Source organism: Schistocerca americana, chromosome 2 (assembly GCF_021461395.2).
Source record: "Schistocerca americana isolate TAMUIC-IGC-003095 chromosome 2, iqSchAmer2.1, whole genome shotgun sequence".
Lineage (NCBI taxonomy): Eukaryota > Metazoa > Arthropoda > Insecta > Orthoptera > Acrididae > Schistocerca > Schistocerca americana.
In genome coordinates, this window is record NC_060120.1 from 638,318,380 (window position 1) to 638,341,304 (window position 22,925).

Consider the following 22,925-nt stretch of genomic DNA (forward strand, 5'->3'; position numbering starts at 1 on the left):
GAATCCTACAGAACACCTTTCGGACGTTTTGGAACGCCGAGTTCGTGCGAGGCTTCGCCGTCCGACATCGATACCTCTCCTCAGTGCAGCAGTCCGTGAAGAATGGGCTGCCATTCCCTAAGAAACCTTCCAGCACCTGATTGGACGTATGCCTGCGAGAGTGGAAACTGTCAGCAAGGCTAAGGGTGGGCGAACACCATATTGAATTTCAGCATTAACGATGGAGGGCGCCATGAACTTATTAAGTCATTTTCAGCCAGGTGTCCGGATACTTTTGATCACATAGTGTGTTTCTGTTGTAGACTCTTCCAAGGATTCGAGTAATGATGACATTAGTGAATAATGATGAGTAACGCCTGTAATTTACAGTATGTTTTTTGTATGACATATAGGTAATGAAGTTAGATATTCTTTTTTAATAATGAAAATATCACTTATTCCTGTAATGAGTAACTTAAAAAAAATATCGTTGTTTTTTATAGTTCATGTATACATTCACTATTGTTTGAAATGATGTTAGCATTGTAAAATAATTGTCAACAATACAAAAATACCCTACCAGCGATGTGCCAAAATTCCTTTTTTTTTATTAATCTAATTTTTAAAATTTGGATGCGCATTACATTCGATGACGCATTATATTCTCGTAAATACCGTAGGAGGTATGAGAACACCAAGAAACTTAACATCAGAACCGCGGATTGTGAAGTAAACGAAGTTAAGGAATTCTGCTACCTAGGCAGCAAAATAACCTATGATGGGCAGAGCAAGGACGGCATAAAAAGCAGCGTAGTACAAGTAAAGAAGACGGTCCTGACCGAGAGAAGTCTACTACTACCGAACTGAGAAAGAAATTTCTGGAAACGTCCATTTGGAGCACAGGATTGATTGGTAATGGAACATGGACTTTGGGACACCCGGAGCATAAGAGACTGGAAGCATTTGAGATGTGCTGCTGCTGAAGTATTAAGTGGAATGGGGAAATTCTCCACACACTCGATGAGGAAAGGAATATATAGAAAATAGAAGGAACAGGATGACAGGACATTTGTTAAGGTATCAGGCAATAACTTCTAAGGTAGTAGAGCTGTAGAGGGTAAACACTTGTAAGTAGGCTATTTAGGTTTTTTTATTGGTAACGCCACGTAGCGCTCTGTATGAAAATCACTGGCTGTGCTGTGTGCAGTCTGTGGCTGGTTTGCATTGTTGTTGGCTATTGTAGTGTTGGGCAGCTGGATGTTAACAGCGCGTAGCGCTGCGCAGTTGAAGGTGAGCCGCCAGCAGTGGTGGATGTGGGGAGAGAAATGGCGGAGTTTAGAAATTTGTAAGAGTGGATGTCATGAGCTGCTATATATATAAAGGCTTTTGAACACTATTAAGGTAAATACATTGTTTGTTCCCTATCAAAATCTTTCATTTGCTAACTATGCCTATCAGTAGTTAGTGCCTTCCGTAGTTTGAATCTTTTATTTAGCTGGCAGTAGTGGCGCTCGCTGTATTGCAGTAGTTCGAGTAACGAAGATTTTTGTGAGGTAAGTGAATTGTGGAAGGTATAGGTTAATGTTAGTCAGGGCCATTCGTTTGTAGGGATTATTGAAAGTCAGATTGCGTTGTGCTAAAAAATTTTGTTTGTCAGTTTAAGCAGTCATGTAAAATTTTTCTAAGGGGACGTTTCACACTGTAGAGGAAGACGGAGATTTTAATACATACCCCAAATAATTGAGGATGTAAGTTACAAATGCTATTCTGGGATGAAAAGGTGGGCACAGGAGAGGAATTCATTGGGAGCTGCATTAAACCAGTCAGCAGGTTGATAACTTAAAAATAAATTATTTGTTCATTTTTTCACCACCCCACTTACAAGTAACAGGTAAGTACTTAACAATGTTGTCTGTGCTGCTCATGAAGAATTGGAGAAATCATTTTAGAGATTTCGTCTATAGTGTCAGAAGTGGACTCAGTCCTTAGCAGCCTAGTGCTGTTCTCCAGTGTGAGCCTCTCTGTATATGTTAAAATCCCAGTCATTTGATATGTGGATTGTTGTACACACCTCATCTGGAAAACGTAATCTTTTTGTAGATTCCATGGCCTGTGCTGGCAGTCCTGAGTACGAATGCTGATCGCTGACTGCCCGGTGCAGCAGCAGTTACATGTTGCTTCAGAAAGTGGATATCAGTAAATAATACTGTCTCTTAAAAATTGTGTGTTTATTGATTCAGCTATTCCTATACCTTATCCTCCAATTTTAAAGGCTATTGCTATGAATAACATGCAGCATTTGCTGCATGCTTCTTACTTAGTGAGCTGATGGCCGACTGGGCCCAGTGCACAAACAGTGTCAGCAACACACACACGACACGTCATTTATCAGAAAGCAGTGCACTAGATATGCTGGCAGCTTCATGTCAACACGTTATTCGTTATATGTAAAAAAATCGTGTTGGCTATTGGTGTGATACTATATACCCTTATAAAACATGACAACTTCCGTTCACATGTGCAACCAAAGAGCAGTGGTGAAATGTTATATGTGTTTTGCACACCCACTGAACAAAATGTATGATTTGTTGGAATAATGGTACATGTAGGGGAAAGTACCCAAAAGCAGGTCCCCATTTTGCTTTTATTATTTTTAAATATATAATATCTGAAACTTACACTTTGTGAGCATTTTATATATACTTCATTTAGTTGTCAACTTGTCTAAGTGAAATTATTAACAGTTTGAAATAATTTTCTTACTCTAAAAAAATATAAAAAAGCTTACATTTTTTCTTCTTGGCAAATTGGTGCCTTATTCGGACCCCTTTTAAAATATTTTAAATATCAATGAAAATGAGTCATAGTGAAATAAAACTCAATTAAGGTTATAAGTATTGCTTTAATGAAACCAAGTACGTTTTTTGAAGTAGAAAAAATTACAAAATGAAACAAAAATCGAACAATTTATGAATAAATTGCCTTTAGCGGCAAAGGCCACAAATATAATTGTCTTTTTCACCCCCTGCACACTTTGTATGGGCCACAAGCTACACATCAGGCACGTGACCCACAACTCTCGTTTTGTGTCCTCTGAAAACTTTCCAGAACATAAGATGCACCCAGCGCCTTCATCATCTTGGGAAGTTGTAACTCCTGGAATGACTTCTAATTCAGACGTTCCACGAGGCATGCTGGCATGCTCATCTTCATTGCTGTATTTATCGTCTTCTGTCTTGAAATGAAGTAGCTTTTTTACTGGTGCTTTTCCCTTTCCTGAAGATCCGACTGATACGGAACCGTGACCGCAACCACGACTGCCCTTTTTTCCTTGACCACGTCTCTGTTGCTTTGTGTCTTCTTTTTCTTCTTTAGCTTTCTGAGTTTCAACCAGTAGTGTTTTGTAGGGCGAGGAAGTGATCACAACAGAACTACAACCTTTTTGTCCCCTGGTAGAAGTCCGCTTTTTGATATGCGGGACCGGAAATATGTCGAATGGACTTTTTTTGGAAGACGAGCTAAATTCTGGTGATGCACCACATGGTGGTGGAGTCAACCCCTGATGTGCCAAAGATGTTGATGGCTTGTTTGGATTGAATGGCACTGGCTGAGCTGCTGAAGATGTCAATGGCTTGTTTAGATTGAATGGTTCTGCCTGGTTTGCCAAACAAGTTGATGGATTGTCTGATATCAACGGTTGTCTCTTAGCGATTTCATAAAAAGATGTTTGCTTTTTATTGCTTCGTCAATGTATTCTGGATCTGAGAGAAGTGTCTTGTTCAAGGGCTATATCCCTGTAACTTTAAAACCACTGATAGCAATTTGAGCTGTTTGACATTTGACATAAGCTCTGCCAAATAGCGCCATGATGTCATGAGCACAGAGAGCCCGTTGATTTTGTCTTAGCCACTGTCTGACTTCTTCGCTGTAGTAGACTTTCAAAGGACCCATAAACGTCCTATCCAACGGCTGCAATTTATGCCAGCTGTGAGGAGGCAATGACACTATGGTAATATGGTTTGGTCTCGTCAGATCAATTAAGTCAATGTTCTGTGTATGGCTTATATATCAGGCCTAGAGGTGGATTTACATACATAGGCACTCCTTCAGAAAATTTGGACTCCACAGATTTTATACTTACAGGGTTTCTAATGCTTGTTTTGATGTCCAATGAATACCAGCTTTTATACACTGTTCTACAGTGAAGTGGCAAAAGTCATATAAGTCTAATATCGTGTCACGCCTCCTTTTGTCTGGTGCAGTGCAGAAATTTGAAGTGGCATGGATTCAAAAAATCGTTAGAATTTCCCTTGTAACCTCCCAGCAGAAAACTTCCGAAACCTCCCAACAGTAAAAATATAATTGTTTATAATTCACATTCAGCGTAACCTCCCAATAAATGAATTCCGTAACATACCAATAATACAATGTGACTAATCTCCTAATAAAAAAATGTGACTGATAGAGAACCTTTCAATAATTGATTGTGAATTTAAACTCGTAAAATTTGGACGTCAGCAGTGCTGCGTCATGGCCCTGAAAGATCATTCTGAATAAACTGAAAAATATTACCTCAATAATGTCGCCGGATAACGCATAAATGTCTGCTCCTATATGAAATTTTTCTGGCACAGCCCAGTGCAATGCCAGCCGACACATTTGTCATGTACAAAAGGAAACGACTGATTTTTCTTTACAATAATCGGGATGACCATGGATTGGAGAAATTAGTAAATTCTTTAAATTGAGATGAGTGATAGTCAAAAGTTAATTTTTATAAAAAAGATTCTTATTAAGAGATTTTTTTAAACATTTACATGGGACTCGATATAACAATACTACATATGGGCGAGGCTGCTTTTACCTTATATTATATCGCTCAGGCTCCGCCATCGCTCCCCACGACCGGCCCAGCCAACTTCATACACACGACTGCTCGCTAGCAACTGCTTACTCGTACTGCTACACAGTTTCTACTGCTGACAACACTGCTCTCTGTTCTGAGATTCTCTTATAGCTTATATATCGCAAGCAGCGCGTGAGCAATCCATCGAAATTACACCTGCTCGAGTGCGCTAGCAACAAATTCCTTGTTCATGGACCTCTTACACCCTGCAGAAATATTGAGTTATGCTGCCTCTGTAGCCAAACACAATTGTGAAAGTGTTGCCAGTGCAGGATTTTGTGCATGAACTAACCTCTTGATTATATCCCATAAACGTTCGATGGGATTCGTGTCAGGCAAACTGGGTGGCCAAACTACCTGTTTGAATTGCCCAGAATGTTCTTTCATGAGGCATTGTCAGCCATAAAATTTCCATCATTGTTTGGGAACATTACGTCCATGAATGGCTGCAAATGATCTCCACGTAGCCGAACATCACAATTTCCAGCCTGTGATCGGTTCAGTTGGACGAGAGAACCCAGTCCATTCCATGTAAACACAGCTCACACCATTATGGAGCCACCACCAGCTTTCACAGTGCCTTGTTGACTACTTGGGTGCATGGCTGCGCAATAACCAAACCCTGCCGTCAGTTCTTACCAACTGAAATCGGGACTCATCTAACCAGATTATGGTTTTCCAATCGCCGCCTAGGGTCCAACTGACATAGTCACGAGCCCAGGAGAGGCACTGCAGGTGATGTGTTGCCAGTAGATGGACTCGCGTCGGTCGTCTGCCGTCATAGCCAATTAACGCCAAATTTCGCCACACTGTTGTAAGGAATACGTGCGTGGTATATCTCACATTGATTTCTGAGGTTGTTTCGCACAGTGTTGCTTGTCTGTTAGCACTGACAGCTCTACGCAAACGTTGCTGCTTTCGCTCGTTAAGTGAAGGCCTTCACCCAATGCAATGTCCCTCGTGAGGGGTAATGCTTGAAATCTGGTATTCGTGGCACACATTTGACAATGTGGATTTCAGAATACTGAATTCCCGAATGAGTTCCAAAATGGAATGTCCTATGCACCTAGCTCTAACTACCATTCCGCAGTCAGAACTGTTAATTCCCGTCGTGCGGCCATAATGACGTCGGAAACTTTTTCACATGAATCACCTGAGTACAAATGACAGCTCTCCCACTGCACTGCCCTCTTATACTTTGTGTATGCTATACTACCGCCATGTGCGTATGTGCGTATCTCTATTCAATGACTCCCGTAAACTCAGTATAACTGATTTATGTTCACACTGTGCTCATGCAAATAGTCATTAGTCACATAATGCAGCTCTAATACTGGCTCAATTTCTCTGCCACAACAGTAAAGAATTGCGCAGGTCGTTTAAATTCAACGCTCTAGAATGTTTAATATATATGACTACCGCTTCAGATTTTAACTCAGCCGCTTCCTCTCCATACATATCAACAATTGATGCCACACCCTCTAATATGGCGATGTTAATAGAAGTCTGTGTTGGGTTGTATTCATTGGTCGTCTTTCTCACTACGAACATCATCGTACTACACAGATAGTCCGATTTGCGCCCTACATACTGCACTCTAGTACCAAGATGTTGAACATTCTCTACCTTTATCAACACATCAAAGTCAGTGTGAGGTACCAGGCCTACATTCACATGCTTAAATCCACCTGCAAACAAACTGTACTTGTTGGTGAATAGCGTATTCTGCTGTCACTTAGGTAAGACTCACATCCAGCTTCGATTGTGCTACAGCATAGTTAACCAACAACAGGTTCGATAAGTCAGGAAGACATCCTGCAAAGAGTGACTGCTGCTGCTGATGCTGCTGCCGCTATGGTTCAAGCAGGAGCACCTGCGTGTCCTCATCTGTAACGATAATAACAAAGTCCTAAGTATAATGAAACACTTACATAACAGTAATAATAAGAATAAGAATAGTAATTAGAAATGAATGGAGAAAATACATTCTAAGGCAAAAAAACAAAAAAAAAAAAAACGAAGCGGCACGAAGGAATAATCAGAATGGGGCAGAAATCAGTAAATGTGATGTACATGTACAGACAAACAACTTATTACAGTTTCAGAAAAATCAGCTAATTTTTTACAGAGAAAGAGCTTCACAGATTGTGCAACTCATTAATATGTTGGCCCATCTCTGACCCTCATGCAAGCAGTTCAAGCAGTTATTTAGCTTGGCGTTTATTGGAAGATTTATTGGATGTCCTCCTGGGGGATATCATGCCGAATTCTGTCCAATTACCGCATTAGATCATCAAATGCCTAGCTGGTTAAAGGGTCATATCCATAATGCTCCATACGTTCTCAAATGGGGAGAGATCAGGCAATCTTGGTGGCCAAGATAGGGTTTGGCAAACACGAAGACAAACAGTAGAAACTTTCGCTATGTAGGTGCGGTCATTATCTTGCTGAAATGTTAGCTAGGACGACTTGACAAGAAGGGCAAGAAATTGTGGTGTAGAATATCGTCGATGTACCGCTGTGCTGTAAGGGTGCCACGGATGACAACCAAAAGGGTCTTGCTATAAAAAGAAATGGCACCCCAGACCATCATTCCTGATGTTTCGGCAGTATGACTGGGGACGGACAGTTCGGTATCCCAATGCTGTTCGGGATGTCTCCAGACCCGTCTTCATCGGTCTTTGGAGGTCAGTTTACGGGACTCATCACTGAAGACAATTCTACTCCCGTCTATGAGATTCCAGGCCCAATCTGCCTGACAACATTGCGAACATTTTTTTATTCAATAAACTTTACCAACAGCCGTATACTTTAAGTTATTTTATTTTATTTCAAACGCAACCACTTTCGCCAATTCATTTTGCCATCTTCAGGTCCCATACGCTTTTTTCGAATCAACGAGCTTATCGTATAGCTTCTTTGAGCCCAACTACACACTCCCTCTCCAATGTTGACGTCTGCTAATATTGTTCACACGGCTTTCTACGAGGCATAGCTACTGCCCAACAGAGTACATGGAATGACATTCGCAAAACCTTTAAGCGTTGGGATCGACGTGTCGCCTGTTCACTGTTCTTACCAATCGCGCAGTGAAATTGCGCTGCAGCGTCACACATTCATCTATCGGCCGCCAAAGTTCATGAATTTGCATTTCCCTTCCATACCTGTATGAATATCAATGTGTGACCTATTTGCATAACTCCGTCATGGTGCGTCGTTTTTATTTTGTCCTTAGAGTGTCCTTACTGATAGTCTTCTTCTTCCCAACTGATCGCTGGTGCTCCTGGCGGCCCTTCAGACTGGACGAAGTTCAGATGGCGAATGACAGCGCTCACGCAAACAGATTTAAAATGATCGAGGGATGTTTTTTTGTGGTAGGGGGAGGGGCGGCTGAGCTAGCTCACCGCCCCTGCCCCCTAATGGCTGAAGCGCCAGTGCTGTAGGGACTCAAAGCAACTGGCTGAGAGAATGATGACGTCGACGCACGTTTGCAGCGCCATTGGCCATATAGGTGGTGGATAGAATTCCGGGGTATGGGTAAGAGGGGAATTCCAGGAAGACTGATGCTGAGGTCAGTGATTTCAGGAAAGATGATGCTGACGACATCGAAATTCTTGGCATAATGCCCACTCTCCTTTTATTGATGTTATGCATATGGCATCGATCGTCTTCTTGTTCTTCCGTAACAGAGTCTGCACCTTCTGAACATCTTGGACCAGCACTTTCCTCAGTTTAATCATCCTTAATGCTTCAGTGACGTTATACTATTTAGACATCAACTACTACACTACATAGCATTCAACAATTGCACGATTTAATCATTCTTCAATTTGGAGTAGCGATGATACCATCAGTCAACTCCAAGAAGGCCACACACAACCCAGCTCCTGCAGCGATTCTCTGATGGGACATGTTTATAATGGCATATTTACCTAGAAGTAATTATTCCTTACAGTTATAGGAATCCACATAACTGTTGTAGACAGCAGTTCACCAGCTGGCTCTCAAAATATATTCATACCCGCTACGCCGGTGCCCTGTGAGTGTAGCTTTTCAAAAGGACAAATATGAAGTGCGAATGGAAACCGAGTCACTTCAAATAAAGTTGTTCAAATATTATTGTAAATCGTAACATTGGGAAGTTCATTCCTCTTGGACACACAGATTATCATAACTTACACAATTTCAGGAAGTAAAAAATCAGTTTCAATCATATTCTGTTTTGAATAAAATTATAAAAAGGTAGTTATAATTTTCAACTCTATAATATTCAGAGTTTCGTTGCAATATTTTTAATTTTTACTGAAGACGAAGTATAGAAGTTTCAAGAAATTTAAAAACTATAACGGATATAATAGGAAATTATTAATCCTTTTTCTACATTCTTTCAAAACAAGTAAAAATAAGCTAAAAATACGGGTACAGTTAAACTGAATTATAAAGGCCACGTGCTTTCCTTCCATTGTAGTAACTGAACGGTGGATGTTGAGTCACGAAAAAGAGCTGTTCCATTCCAGTGAGTGAGTACTTCCAACCTGATCCCAGAAAACAAAGAGTTTTGTCCATTTCTACACACTAGGCGTCCATTGCGAACACCCGGTAAAGCAACGAGTCGTAGAGACTCTAACCCCCATGTATGAAACAGCTTCAAACTTGAGATTACTTTACAAACGAGTAAATGTGTTAAACATTTGTTGATAAGCATGTAAGCGACGAAAAGTTAAGAAAAAGTTTGAAGTTGTTGGAAGTCGCTAAGTATTCTCAATATGAAACAATGGACGAGTAAAATCTAGGTAACTTGCGCTTCATATCAAGTACAAGCAAATTATTCATGCTGGGTAATTTGCACTTCATATCAAGCTAAAGCAAATTATTCACGCATCTTAACGTGTATGACATGATATCTCCAGAACTAAATGTGAGACATAATTTTGCAGGTACATGTAGTGACATATGTGGTTACTGTCTGCAAACTGTGTTGCTAATAGGGTCGATAGTAAAGGAGTAATAAATTAAAACGTTATGTCTTATGCTGAAGTTTTACTTCACGAACACCGAAAGTGAAGTAAGCGATAAACTTTTTTCCTTTCATCGTTCCTCGGTGAGTGTCAGCGAGAAATGTTTCGAAAATGTGTGAAATTATATGTTAAGTTTGTCGAAAGTCGCTAAATGCTCTCATTCCCAAATACTGGATGAATGAAGTCCGGGTATTTGAGCGCCCTCACTTACACTGCTCAAGACAAGCACATAGTGTCTAACTGAAACACTTGTTTTATTGGGTTAAACTTTTAATATAGGAGTAAACCACTCAATGAGTTGGTTATGACAGCATTTTAAATTCTGTCAGTAATTATGCGAAATATTGAAAATAAAATTTTCCTGAGGAAAAATAGTCTAGGTTGCATAAAGTTTAACTGACGTGTTTCGCCTTTTTGAAGTATTTTCAGAATTCATACAGGATCTGCGTTACCCGCAGTTCCCATATGAATTCTGATGATGCCTCAAGAAGGTGAAACGTGTCAATAAAGCTTTCGGTATTTTTGCAGCCTACACTGTTTTGCCTTCTGAAAATATATCGTGGCTCCTGCACCAAGGGCATAGAGTGAGAGGATTTATAGAAAACCAAATTTTTGTTGTCACTGGGAGCCGTTAGACAGGCAACCTGCAACTGGTACCAGGTTCTGGTTTCCAAGATAGTCGCTTAGTGGTACACACTGATGTCCAGGAAGAAAAAAAGAAAACACTTTGAACGTGCTGCAGAAATGATTAGCATTTGACCCATGTTGGCCTACGAGTTCAAGGTTACATTGATATCGCGGCGCAGCATAACCTACCGGTAAAATGTGCCTCTGCTTCTCGTTGTCACTATGAGCCGAAGGTAATGAATCAGTGTGACCTGAGCAGACGTGCAGAATGCCTCGCAGACGTGTGCGCGAACCCTACCGACAAATCAATGAGTTTTAAAGAGGACGCATTATTGGATTGAGAGAATGTGATACATCCATCCGGGAAATTGCTGTTCGTGTGGGACGAAGTGTTCCAGCAGTGCAACGGGTATCTACAGAATGGTTTACGGAAGGCCGTAGAACACAGCTAGATGAATTAAGTCGCACCACCCAGACCACCCCCCGAGAAGATCGACACGTCATCCGAATGGCAGCGGAACACTGGAACACATTGTACACTATCAGGGGTAACAGTACTTTGCCGTTTATTATGGCTTGGATAACGTGCGCGCGTTCATCTCTCCGCCTACCTTTGTCGAATGTGCAGAAACATGATAAACAGCAACGGCGTATGGGACGAGGTCTCTGGGGATAGAAACGGCATCTAAAAACTAAACCCCGTCCGACCAGGCTATGAAGGCCCAACGGTACCGACCGGCCGCCATGTCATCAGATAGTGTTTTTGGACGGATCCAGGTTCTGCTTGTTTGAAATGATGGCCGCCTTTTGGTTCGCCACATACGGGGGAAGCGGCATCACAGTGACTGCATTTGCCAACTCAAGGCCTTATGGTGTGGGATGCTGTTGGGTACAACCACACATAACATTTGGTGCATGTCCATGGCACTGTGACATGTGAGACCTACGTGAATAACATCCTATGAGGCATAGTCATACCCCTTCTGCACAACTTCCCAAACGCCATTTTGCAGCAAGACAATGTACAACCACATGTTGCTGCACGAACATGTGCCTTCTTTATGTCACAGGACGTCACTCTTTTGACGTGGCCCTCCAGATCACCAGGTATGTCGCCAGTCGAAAATAGGTGGGATATGGTGAAATGACGGGTGCAGAGCTGTGACCAGTGCCAACCACCACAGATGTACTTTGGAATCTGATGAATGTAGCAGGGAGGGCTATACCACAGGATGCCATTCACGCCTTATATGTTTCGATGCCGTCACGCATGGAACAAGTTATCAGGGCCCATCGGAATCCCAACATGCTGAACCGAGGCGACGAAATGCTAATCATTTCTGCCGAACATACTAATGTTCATGTTCTGTGAATATGAACGTCCTACCTCTAGTCGTTCACGGTGTTCTGTTTATTTCTGAACAAGCCTGTACATAGTACAGAAGTCCCAGCACTGTAGTGTAAGAAGAAAATGAGCAAGGGAAAGCTTTTAATGGAACCCAGATCAATTACGTCAGATTCTCATCACCGACGAGTACAGGATTTGTCTTGACACGTGATGATCATCGTGGAAGTATGTGAAGGTGAGCAGGTAGCAATGCGCGTCCGAGGCTTGCAATTGCAGAGGTTAGACAGAAAAGGGGGTGGTATCATGTGCGATAGCGGATGCCTTTCATCGTTGTCAATGATGCATGATTTGAGGGCTGTGCAGCATCCGGACATGGTCGTCCATGCCTTTATTCTATCCAATAGTCAACATTTTGGCGAATGGTTCGTCTTTCAGACGATACTGTACGAACACATCTCGGTCTTCTGTTGAGCACCTTTCCACAGGTGGCAGGAATCAAACGAATTAAGTGCCACTTGGTATCTATTGACATAAATCTGACAGAGAAGGCTTGGGGCCAGTTGTGGCAGGAACGCTCCTCACACAGTAAATGCTCTCAGGAGAGCCGGTCGTTGAGGAGTGGGATAGGCTTCTGCAGCAACGGTTCGGCCATCATGTTGACAGCCTCCGGAGGAAGATCGAAGTATACTTCAATGTACAACATAAGGCAACACGTTGCTGAACGTTACCAGCAGCATATTTTGATTTCACTGGTGTGCACTTTCGAATAGACTGCCTTTACTTTCGTTATTGTGCTGTTTATATTTGGATGCTGTAGCTCTTGTTATTTTCTCTGCTGGAGTTGGATTACGCTTTAAGCAAGACACCATTTTACAGTTTTATTATTACCGATACATGGCTCTGAGCACTATGGGACTTAACATCTGTGGTCATCAGTCCCCTAGAACTTACTACTTAAACTACTTAAACCTAACTACTTAAACCTAACTAACCTAAGGACATCACACACATCCATGCCCGAGGCAGGATTCGAACCTGCGACCGTAGCAGTCCCACGGTTCCGGACTGAGCGCCTAGAACCGCTAGACCACCGCGGCCGGCATTACCGATACATGTTTCAGCACCAATCCTCCAAACGGCATATGGTGGCTCTGTAAATAACGAGGCATGTTTCTTTAAATAAGTGCCGTTTTGAATTAAAAATAGAAGAAGCAAACTTTTCTTATCGGAGCACACTTCCTGACACTTGAGGAACTCTTCACATAACGTCGAAATTGTAAAGCGTCTGTTCTTTCTCACTTCTTCATCAACTGTATTCCCCAAATTGTCAGTAACGACGAGATCATAAACTTCGTTTCTCATCATGCAAATTCGTATGGCCGTATTTGCAAAGCTCTCAGCAATTTCCGTACTATCCCACCGTTTATAGGTATCAAGAACTGCGCTTTATGCAATTGTTGCAAAACGTTTAAATTATCGAAAGTTATGCTCAAGGGACAGATTTATACGAGGATGATATTCAGAGCTAGTTGGGATTTTAAGTGCCTAATATTGGTGAGAATGATGTAAAAAATAGGTTAAAGTACAGGCTTTGATGTAAATATAAAATTGCTGAGAAAAATCTACTCGTTTTGTTTTTATTTCAAAACGGTGCTTACTTAAAAAACACGCCACGTATATTTTCCTCCACGTCCTCCATATCACTCTCTCTCTCTCTCTCTCTCTCTCTCTCTCACACACACACACACACACACACACACACATACACACAAACCAAGTTAAACCTCTCAAAGGTCAACAAAACTTTGAAATCCTGCGCCACTCCCCAAACAAACAAAAAACGAAATACAGGTAAACACCGCCACTTGGGTATAATAATACGTGAAATGGCGGCATAAATCTTGTGCTTTCTAAGCAACACGCGAAATGGCAGACAAACCTTGTGATTTGCTAATAAATTATATCAAATGAGTGTGTTGAAGCAAGAAATTACAACAGAAAAAGAAATAAGAGCTTTAACACGTCACAAACAAGGGAAGTAGCACACCAGAAAAACCGTAAGTAAAAAGCTAAATAACGCGATACTGTCTGAAATGAGGGAAAAGCTGAAAACGTTTCTTTGTTTGCGTATTACAAGCTGAGAATGTGAGGTACATGCAAACTACCAGCATACACACCATATAGCGTAATGTGAGCTATTTGTACAAACGTCATAGCGTAAGCGACCAACATAATGCCTATACACAGTGACGTCTTAACCATATATCGTACGTAAACTAATATAAAATATTTGACAATCTAATAAACGCTCGTTTTAGTGCTGCCATATTTCCAAAAGAAAAGATCGGGGGTATTACAAACCATCTTTATGTTTATCGCAATGGCTTACTTTTTTACAAAATCATATTTCTCGCTTCCTTGAACCTCCTTAAGTAAGCTTTTCTTGGATTTTATGTAATCATGCCATTGAGAACAAGTGAAATCCTTGTAGTTATAGCTCACGATCAACAAATTCTTTATACATTATACAGAAAATCTATTTCTTCCACCATTCAAACTTATATTTAATAAGAAAAATATAATTTCCGCAGCTGTGGGCAGGTATTGCAAAAAAGTACTGATAATGTTCAAAAATTCTATTCATCTCCAGAACAATTGATCATGAAATCACACATTCCATCAGATAAGTGCTCTCTAAAAATAGATACTCTCTAAAAATGTTGATCTCGTTGCCGATTTGATCTCTTCACTTAGCAATATGTTTAGGCGATTTACTTCATCAGCCTATAGGCATATTCGAAACATTCTCTTTATTCACAACACGTAACATCAATGATGCCCCACGACCACGACCGGCTCGATGTGCGACAAGTCGCGGTGCCACGATAGTCAACGATCGCTCGAAGTTTTGCCAATCTGTTTTCATCTCTCCCACTTTATGCCCATTTCGAATTCATTCCGTCAGATGACACTTCACATCACAGAATAGCAATTCGACATGGAAGTCCAAATTTTTTTTTGTGTAAATTTGCAATCGGCTGTTGAAAAAGAGCATTTAAAATTGGGTAGTATCCGGATACACCAGGTGATTTGATAGCGTAACTCGTTTGCAAATGTAAATCATTTTGACCAAAAATTCATACAACCTACAAAAAAGGATTCCATGTAACAATAACTTTTTAAAAAGAAAATAAATGTGTATTCCACTGAAGACAGCACATAAAGTGTTGAAACATATTCGGGTAATAAAAAAAAAACTATAAAACGGTGTCTTCCAGTTTTTTGGTTTCGTAAGGCTTATTCTTTCACATCGACCCCCGAATTATACAAGTTCGCAGATATGCATGTGGCAGAAACCTCTTTTGGAGTAGTTCATTTCACTACGATATCTGACTTGTTTTGAAAGTTGCGGACAGTTACCCGCTGCAGCCCTTGGTGGGTCCCTCCTGTGGCGCCTGCGACGGGCGCAGTGACGCAGTTCCCTCGCTCGTTATCCGAGCCAAGCCCAGCCGAGCAAACAGTAAACACGTCGCGTCAACAGCCGCTGCAGGCTAGGCGTCCAGGGGAACGGGCTGCCAGCTGTGCGGCGTGTCCGAGGCCGAGGCCGCAGCTCAACTCACGTGTCAGAGACACGTGAACGCCGCTCAGGGACCACGCGCTGTTGCCGAATCGTGGCGTCTTCTTATTGCATCGCACCCGCTGCAAAAACCCACCGAGAGCGACTTTGCGAAGTAGGTCGAGCCACTGCTTCCAGCTTTCCTCAAGGATCGCGTGTTACGGTCTCTGTCCCAGTGACACAACGAAAGAAAACTGCTTTGTTGTACCCACTTTCAGTGAATCGAATGTAGATTACCACTTGATTGACTGGTTAAGGATCAGCTCTGTGTAAGACAGGTTTCTATTCTTTTTTTTTTTAAGAAACAATCATATTCGAAAATGTTGTAACATTTCCACTGCTAGTTCCCTTTTATTATGAAAATAAGATACGTACTTCAAACAAATTGCGTTTTGTTACATCAGTATTTGTTTATAACACCTTTGGGCACACAGTACAAGTGATGAGAATCGACTAGACATTTCGTGCATAGTGCTATGACCAAAGATTCTGTGCAGCAGTTACTAATATCTTTGTTTTTCACGGTTTGAGGACTACAATTCGGTTTCTTGCACGTCTTTGTCGATGCTAGCCCACAATAAAGACTTCCGGTAACACGACTTTGGTTCGCTGCCAGGCCAATTGGAGCTCTGCACGCTTATCAATCCATTCATCGTTTTGGGTGATTTAAAGGCGTCCACATCTGTTTTCGTTCCGTAGTAAAGAGAAGTTGCTTTCAATGCATTGTATTCCTGATTGCGACTTATTTTGTGTATTTCACTTTTTGAACTACATTGTGAATGCGTTGTTTGTATTCTGCTTGAGTCTTGCTCAGATGTGTAATATTTGGTGGAGTAAATGATTCCATGTTTTTGTTTCATTTAAAACAGAAAATGACTTCGTCGGATATTGTTCAGTGGACATTTGTTCTTGCCTACAAATTTTCATGTGAACTGCTACATACAATTACATTTTAAGTATTTTTCTCGTATTCTTCGTTACCTTAGCTCACACCAGGTCTTCGTGCTTTGTCGCCGCATTTAATGGAGAACTCCATAATACCTGCGATGCATTTTAATCGGGCAGTTCACACACGGATTCGTAGGCAGGAACTAATGTCTACAGATCCGTATGTGACAAAATCAACTTTTGCTTTATACGAAACAAAAACAAAATGGAATCATTTACTCCATCCAGTATAACGGATGCATGCAAAAATAATGCATATTACGAGTAACGTATTCACAATGCAGTTCAATGATTGCAGTACTCACAAGAAAACGTAATCAGGATCAAAATGCAATGAAAGCAGCTAGTTTATCATGCCATATAAGATACTTTTTACCTTTCGACATGTGCTAACGAGCAGTTATTTCCACTTTATAATGACCTCACAGTCGAAATTGCAATATTGGGTTTTACAAATAAATAATTTTATAGTCAAAAGGCGGCCGTGGCGTCATTAAAAAAAATTACGTGACTAGAACCCCAGCTACAAGAGGTTAATCTTAGTTTTTGATTGAAATTTCTCGAATATAATTATTACTTTGGAATGTAAAAAAAAGTGTTGGTTTCCAGGCGTGCACTTGACTAGTACGTTACGAGGCCCACCCACAAATTATAAGTGAATTAAAAATACGGATTTTCGCACCATGTTTTCTTGTATTCAGATTTCACTGCCAGGCCACTAGGAGTGCTGCTGTCGTTCACTTTTTCTGTATAGTAAAGTGGGCCTTGAACTGTTGATAATTGATGTTCAGTGCGTAGTAGTTACCTGCTGATGGCCTAATTAGCCGAAAACTGGTTAGTAATAAATGGGTAATAATGTAACAAAACACAGTTTCTCCTCTTTCCCTCCTTAAGTATGAAATTATACCACCAAGAAGCGAAGGAACAATTCGTTAACAACGTAAGCATACCCATTTGGTGTGAAACAAGAAATTGTTTTATATGGTGTAATACTTTCATAATTTCGATATTATTCTGTGAGAAACGTACCCTGTTTTACTATGTGCGAAAATGATAAATCTCTATACTCGTTTCCTGCAAAAAAGTATTCTTATTTAACGTTACTATTCTCATTTTAACCTCAGTGTACGTTACACTTGAAGTAAGTTAGCTGCTTATTGAGCTAAAGAAAATACATTCAATATTTACAAGCAAGGGAAATTAAAAACGTTGTAGATTTTCGTGCGCTGAACTAAACAGATGGTGGAGTGTCCTAATAGTGTGCAGCATGAGAATTTTCCGAGACTCACTTCTATTTCGTAGTTCTCCTTGTCTCTTGTCAAATAAGCACAAGATTATTCAGTTTCGAACTTGACAACACTGGTGCGCACGGGACGCTGTGATAAAACGTTCATATATTTCAGCATCTTTTCAAACGTTGACTGCGGAGAGTCTAAATCTTTGTGAAGTGCAAACATACAGCTTACATTTATTTGTGAAAGAAATAAGTTGTAGCAGCAGCTGCATACCTTTGTGATGATTCTCAGAGTAAATAAAGTAAGTGAAATGACATCTGAGCAAATCTAAGACAACAATAAAGGCAAGCAAAATAAATAAATAAATAAATAAATAAATAAATAAAATAAAATAAAAAAATAAAAAAATCAGTAGACTGGATACCGTTAACATATCGTCAGGTGTAATATTTCCCTCGATAGGTTAGCGGTGCACTCCACACAGGAAGAAGAGTGTCGGATAGCAGAGTACGTCTTTTTATTTTTTGGTTACGCGATAGTTTGAGGTGCCGGCCTTTGTGGCCGAGTGGTTCTAGGCGCTTCAGTCTGGAACCGCGGGACCGCTACGGTCGCAGGTTCCAATCCTGCTTCGGGCATGGATGTGTGTGATGTCCTTAGGTTAGTTAGGTTTAAGTAGTTCTAAGTTCTAGGGGACTGATGGCCTCAGCTGTTAAGTCCCATAGTGTTCAGAGCCATTTTTATAGTTTGAGGTCGTGTGATGAACGCTCGCCATACGATACGCAGAGAGCAAAATCAGATCGCGTGCAAAGTATAGTAAATTGTCAGAGCATTCGTAACAAAGTTTCAGAATTTACTGGCCTCCAGTATATTTATCGTGCTCAAATTATTCTCAGAACCGAGAGTTAGATGAAACCCGAAGCAAAAAAGCTCGGAAACACTTAACGTATATCGTAAAGACAGGTTAGACGCCATAGGAGGGGCAGTGTTCGCTGTACCCGACAAAAATATTGGCTCTATTGAGGTTGAAATCGAGTCTGTGAAGTTATCTGGACACTAGTAACCGACCTAGGCGAACTCAAGTTAATAGTCTGGTCTTTTTTCCGGCCACCCGTTTCCGCCGTTACAGTTGTAGAATCATACAAAGCAAGCATACGATAAGTTGCGCGGAAATGCCCAGAGCATGCAATAGTAGTTAGAGGCGTCTTTAACTTGCAGAGTATAGACTAGGACGGATAAGGATTCTCTGCAGTTGGTACAGACAGTCTTGTGCAGTAGTGCTGAACACGTTTTCTGAAAACTGTCTTGACCAGCTAGTTCTTCAATTCAGTTGTATCGTCGAACAGACCCGACCTTATCGACAGTGTCGGTACAGAAACGGGGATTAATGAGCACGATGTCATCATAGATGGTTACTTAATAAATCCATCAAGAAGGCTAAGTCATTATTTGCGCTGGAAAGAGCAGATAAGCAGTTGTTAGCATCCGCCTTGGACAATGAATGGGCATCATTTAATTCCAATGTGATGGACGAAGGAAAATTATGGGCAGAAGTAACGGACTGTATATCGCACTCCGGAGAAATATGTACCGGGTAAGTGGATTAAGGACGGAAAAGACACACCGTGGTTTAATAACAAAATTCGGAAAATGCTGAGGAAGCACATGTAATTTCAGCTAAAAAAAGAAGATGGACATGTCGACAAGCAAAACTTAATATAGATTAGTGCTTCTGCAAAAATAGCAATGCACGAAGCGTACACCAACTTCCATCGTCACACCTTACCGAAAAATCTTGCCGAGAACCCGAGAAAATTCTGGTCCTGTCACTCGTCGACCAGTCTGGTGTAGTAACAGAACACAGCAAAAGGAAAGCTTAATTTTGTAAACTTCGCGTTTAAGAAATCATTCACGTAGGAGAATCATACAAACATGCAATCGTTTCACCGTCGCACAGACTCCCGTATGGAGGACGTAGAAGTAGGCTACCTGGCATTGAGAAGCAACTGAAAGAGTTGAAAACAAGTACGCCGCCAGGTCGGGACGAAATCGCAATTCGGTTTTATGTCATTGTCCCCTTGCATAGCTCGCATTTACCACGAATCTAGTCCATCGCAAAGTCCTAGCGACTGGAAAAAGCGCAAAAAAATGGCTCTGAGCACTATAGGACTTAACATCTACGGTCATCAGTCCCCTAGAACGTAGAACTACTTAAACCTCACTAACCTAAGGACATCACACAACACCCAGCCAGGAAAAAGCGCAGGTTACTCCTGTATACAGGGATAAAAGAACGGACCCGCAGAATTACAGACCCATGTCCGAGACATCATGCCTCTCCTATAACAGCCGTCTGGTTACTGCGCAAGTTGTGAACAGCCTTTCGGTTCCTGTATGTTACCCCTGCTACTTCCAGAATTTCAAAGAGAGTATTCCAGTTAACACTGTCAAAATCTGTCTAGAGTTGCCTTTCCTTAATCTATCTTCTAAGATAAGTCGTAGCGTCAGTATTGCCTTGCTTGTTTTCATACCCGTCAGCCCCTGCTTTCTTTGTAATTGGAATTATTACATTCTTCTTGAAATCTGGGGGTATTTCGCCTGTCTTGTACATCTTCCGCATCAGATGGGAGAGTCAGTAGAAGGCTGTCAGTGGTTCTACTCCCGGTATGTGACACATTGTCGATTATGTCATTCAGTATGGACCAGTCGTCCATTTGTAACAGATTTTTTCCTATGTGTCATACTCAGTTCGGGGTCGCGTGTGTGAGTCTGTCACAGTGCAAAGTTATTTTCGACAGTGTCCGCAAAGTGGGTTGCGAACAGAATTAGTAGAAAATAAATAATAAATTGAAACATCATTCCTTATGTTGAAGTTTTACTGTGCGCCATTTTAAGCAGGAGCTAGTTTTTTACGTATCTAAAATGTCATATCTCCTGAGCTAGGTATAGTGCAACGATATAATTTTGCAGGTACATTCAGTAGTATGTGTTGATATTGTCTGCAAATTGTGTTGCGAACACAGTTGGTAGTAAACTAAACTAAAACTCCTCTCGAACAGGCCATGAAGGCCCAACGGTACCGCCGTGTCATCTTCAGCCCACAGGCGTCACTGGATGCGTATATGGAGGGGCATGTGGTCAGCACACCGCCCTCCCTGCCGTATGTCAGTTTCCGAGCCGCTACTTCCCAAACAAGTAGCTCCTCAATTTGCCTCACAAGGGCAGAGTGCACCCTGCTTGGCAACAGCGCTTGGCAGATCGGATGGTCACCCATCCAAGTGCTAGCCCAACCCGACAGCGCTTAACTCCGGTGATCTGACGGGAACCGGTGTTACCACTGTGGCAAGGCCGTTGGCTGTTGGTAGTAAGGAATTAATAAATTAAAACAGCATGTCTGATGCCGAAGTTTTACTGCATGAACAACGGAAATGAAGCTAGCGACAAACCTTTTTCTTTTCATCATTTTATGGCGGGGGAGGGGGGGGGGAGGGAAGGAGGGGGGCGGAGGGCAGTGTGAAAAAGTTTTGCAAATACGATATTGCAGTGGCTGTGTTGTTCTGATTACGACGCAAAGTTCGTTTGGACATGCATGCATTCATGTCCAAAGAAACAGGCACTGCAGCGACCACAGCCCTTACGACCCAATTGCGAATGAGGACTACCATTTATCTGCCGATACCAGGCAAGGGACTTTGAAGTGCAACGTCTGACCTGTACGGGAATGTACATAATGGGTGTACGAGTACAGGTCGTAGACGCATGGTTGACGACATATGGAAGTTTGGGACTGGCTCTGAGTCGTAGCCAAATGATAAGGGCACCGCTCGCGATAAGCGGGAAATCCTGTTTCCAGTCCCGGCCCGGCACAAATTTTCATTGTCGTCATTCCATTCAACAGCTGACGGTAGTCTTTATTGGCAATTGCGAATTCATTTTATAAGTTTCGTTAAGATTTGAAATTATGTGTATAGTTTGTTGCATGTCGCTAGGTTCTCTCAATCTCAAATACTGGATGAATAAAGTGTGGGTAATCCGCGCGCTGTCAGTTACGCTGCCCCAACAAATACGCTCAGTTTATATCTGTAACACTTGTCTTCTTGTGTTAAACTTTTAACACAAGATTATACCGTTTAATTAGTTGATTAGGACAGCAATTTAAAATTTTATATTCGGTCAATAATTATGCGAAATATTAAAAATTCAATTTTTTGTTGCTCGTGAAAGCCGTTAGGTAGGCAACCTTCGATTGTTATGGGTCCAGGGTAGTCGCTTAGTGACATACTGTGGAATCTGCTTTTGTGATATGACTCGATAGGGAATGACAAGGCACTGACAGTTACCTGTTGGAAAACACACTTCGACAGAGGTCGCCGCCTTCCATTTCTGTATTAAATACTAAAAATAAGCCTGGCCTGTTGCCGAAAGTTCGCCAGTGATTCACTCAAACAGAAGCGGCTGCTGCGAATACGCAGGACCCTCTTCTAGCGCGCTTGGGAAGCAGAGACAGTCTCAGAGTTAGCAGGAAAGCTATTTTGCCACCCAGCGACCTCTTTCAATCTGCTGGCCTTCGGTTATACCCTCAGGCAAAAATAAAAATATTAGTCGCTAAAAAAAGGCTACTTAGAAACACTGCGTTTGGTTCAAATGGCGCTGAGCGCTATGGGAGTTATCTGAGGTCGTCAGTCCCCTCGAACTTAGAACTACTTAAACCTAACTAACCTAAGGACATCACACACATCCATGCCCGAGGCAGGATTCGAACCTGCGACCGTAGTGGTCACGCGGTTCCAGACTGAAGCGCCTAGAACCGCTCGGCCACACCGGCCGGCACACTGCGTTTTTACAGAGCAATGATAGAGAGAGCAGTAAAGAAAACAATTCTGAGCGTCCAGCCGTGGTTGCAGTATCTGCCACACATTGCCTGCAAACGCTGATCCCACTAAAAGTATCTGACTTGCTGAAACAGTAATCCGATGTTTCGAGCATCGAAAGCTGGGGCAATCAAATTGTAAATATACCACGCCAGCCACTACGAGCAAATTAATTGAATTTAGATAAGGTCGTACTGTGTGCTTGTAGTGGACTGCATGATCCATGCGAATATCTGCCAAACTGGTTGGGTTTGAGGTGTCAGTTGTGTATCAAATTCAGTACCGAACTGGTGTAACGAAGATAGACACGTTGTTCTTGATCCTGGACGACAAAAATGCGAACAGCTTATTTCTTTTATAACTGTCAATAAATTATTCAG

General features: G+C 41.6%; 1 pseudogene; it reads right to left on the reverse strand.

Annotated features, from left to right (window-relative positions):
• Positions 1-20,912: 20,912 nt before the first annotated feature.
• LOC124596851 lies at positions 20,913-21,030 on the reverse strand (annotated as a pseudogene).
• Between the last annotated feature and the right edge of the window lie 1,895 nt (positions 21,031-22,925).